This window comes from Teleopsis dalmanni, chromosome 2 (assembly GCF_002237135.1).
Source record: "Teleopsis dalmanni isolate 2A chromosome 2, ASM223713v2, whole genome shotgun sequence".
NCBI lineage: Eukaryota > Metazoa > Arthropoda > Insecta > Diptera > Diopsidae > Teleopsis > Teleopsis dalmanni.
The window spans coordinates 236,546,922-236,549,701 of record NC_051847.1 but is presented as its reverse complement, the minus strand read 5'-3'; positions in this window follow the sequence as shown (position 1 = coordinate 236,549,701).

The window sequence follows — 2,780 nt, the reverse complement described above, 5'->3', positions numbered from 1 at the left end:
TAGAAAACAAAGAAACTTGTTCAGCTGTGTTTCTGGATATATCAAAGGCTTTTGATGGGGTTTGGCACTCTGGCCTGATATATAAGTTAAACACTATCCTGCCACAGCAATATTGTAAACTACTGGAATCGTATATTGGCGAAAGGTACTATCGAGTTAAACTACTTGACGCGTATTCGAAATTATATCCTATAAATCGCGGGGTCCCTCAGGGGAGTATACTAGGCCCATTGCTGTACCTGCTGTACACATATGATTTGCCAGTGAATCCAAGATGTATTGTTGGAACTTTTGCAGACGACACGGTATTAATGGCTACAGGTCCAAACAACAAGGTGTCTACCACTAAGCTTCAAATCGCTCTACAAGAAATTGAACAATGGACAAATAAATGGAAGCTGATAGTAAACAGTTCAAAATCTAATCATGTAGACTTTACTAACAAAAGAGAAAATCAAATTGCATTATTTCTAAATAGCGTTAAAATTCCAGTTGCAAATTCTGCGAAATATCTAGGTATGACTCTAGATGCCAAACTGAGATGGAAGGTACACGTCAAGAAAAAATTAAATGAACTAAAAATAAGATACAAAAAGTTAACTTGGCTTATTGGAAGGAGATCTAAATTATCTCAGCAAAACAAGCTTATGATCTATAAACAAGTCTTCAAGCCGGTCTGGCTCTATGGCGTCCAAATCTGGGGTTGTGCGAAGAAACATATAATAGATATGATGCAAAGATTTCAAAACAAAGCAATCAGAGATGCAGTTAACGCTCCGTGGTACGTGCGAAATTCTGATTTACATCGTGACCTAAAAATACCTACTGTCAAACAAGAAATTCAGAAGGCTGCTAAAAAACATTATGACAGGCTGAGACAACACTTAAACAGCACCATTCCAGCGCTACTTTGTGATGTCACTCACAGACGCTTATGCCGCTTCAAACCTAATGACCTTTTGAGGCGTTTCAACCAGCAAGGTGATGACTAGTTCGTATCTATATGCTCACCCTAGATAGACTTAGATAAATTTACTTGTAATAAAAAAAAACCTCTTGTTAGTCAATATGACTAGTTGTTGTAAATTTAAACTCTTCATTTTGTTTAAATATAAATAAAAAAAAAAAAAAAAAAAAAAAAAAAAAACTTAGGTTATACCTAACCTAAGTGAGCTACAGGCACCCATTGGCTCATTGTGCTACCGTATCATGGAAAAGCTCGGGGTATAAAACCACCTGGAACCTTTGGCGAAACTTGATATGCTGTTTAGTGTGAGGTTTTGCAGTTAATCAAGATCCTTATAGAATGGGACCCCTAAAGTATTGAGTTGCCACAATAAGATTAGTGAAATAAACCTACGTAATATTATTATCACAGATACTCTGAGTTTCTAACATAATTAAGAATTTGAATTTATTATATTACTATTTCTTATGTTTAGTATTTCATTTTGCTGAACTGAATCGAGAATTCCTTTTTATTAGTGAATCTTTAACAAAACATTTAAATAAAACAAAATTTCTACTACTCCCTTTTCCTTTCCAAAGGGTGCTTTGATTGAGTTGCTATAACAGCGTTAAGAAGAAATCATTAATAAATTTCTGTTACCGCAACAGACAGATAACATTGAAAAACGAGTGAGAAAAGAGAGAAGTATAGGAGAGATAAATAAAGACACAAGGAAAGGACAAAAGAGTGACTAGAGTGTGATAAGAGAGAGAATCAAGAAAGGGACAAAAGAAAGCTTGAAGAGAGAAATAAAAAAATGAGAAATAGCAACAGATCGACAAGAAATAGACAAGAGAAGAAAAGTAGACAGCATGCAGGCAAAGAAAGAAACAAGATCGGTAACAAGAAAGCGATAAAAGTGTAAAAAAGAAAAATAAAAAAAGCAAAAAAGTGATTAAAGATCGATTGGTGGGGAGAAGCGAATGAGCCAAGATATGGAAAAGACGAGAGACTAGAGATAAACAACAAGGAAGTCAAAAGAAAGAAACATGGCACGGTTACAAAAGAGAGAAAAGTGAGAAAGAAAGGCAAGTGTAATAAATTTCGGTCACGTTGCCCAAAACAGTGTTGAACAATCAAAATTGTCAAAATTGGTAACAAATATGTTTTGATTATGGACAGTAATTTAACAAATATATATATATATTTGGTAACAAATATATATATATTAATGTGGATATATTATTATATTTAACAAAAAATTATTATCTTTTGAAACTAAAATCAAAATAAATGTATTGACAATTGTGATAGGAGTTTTTAAAATCTACTTGACCACTCATCCCATTACTTTGTATATATAATACACTTAAAAAAATAATTTGGTTAATTTATCCAAATTTTAACTACATCTCAAGTTCAACTCGACAACTGTATTTTTACTCGACGCATCATGTTGGTTCAACCACACCAGATGTTGGTTTTCCTATCTTCTTCACCACATGAGTTAACATTTTTTCACCAAAATGATTAGGTCCATTTAACTAGTATGTCGTTAAAGTATATTTTTCTGACTGTAGCATAACCTTCTTAGTTCTTGAATTTGATGTTAGTTTTTTCAAATCATTATTCTCATTATTCATATCATTTTTCTTATTAATTCCATTAAAATCTTAAGTATTTCCCATAGACCTGAGTTTCTTTAATTAAATTATTATATTATTCAAAATCTACGTAAATAAATTTATTACACTAAATCTATTATATGAAAGTTTCTGTTTGAGGAAATAGTTATGTATTATCTGTTATTTATTTTAATTATGCACAACTT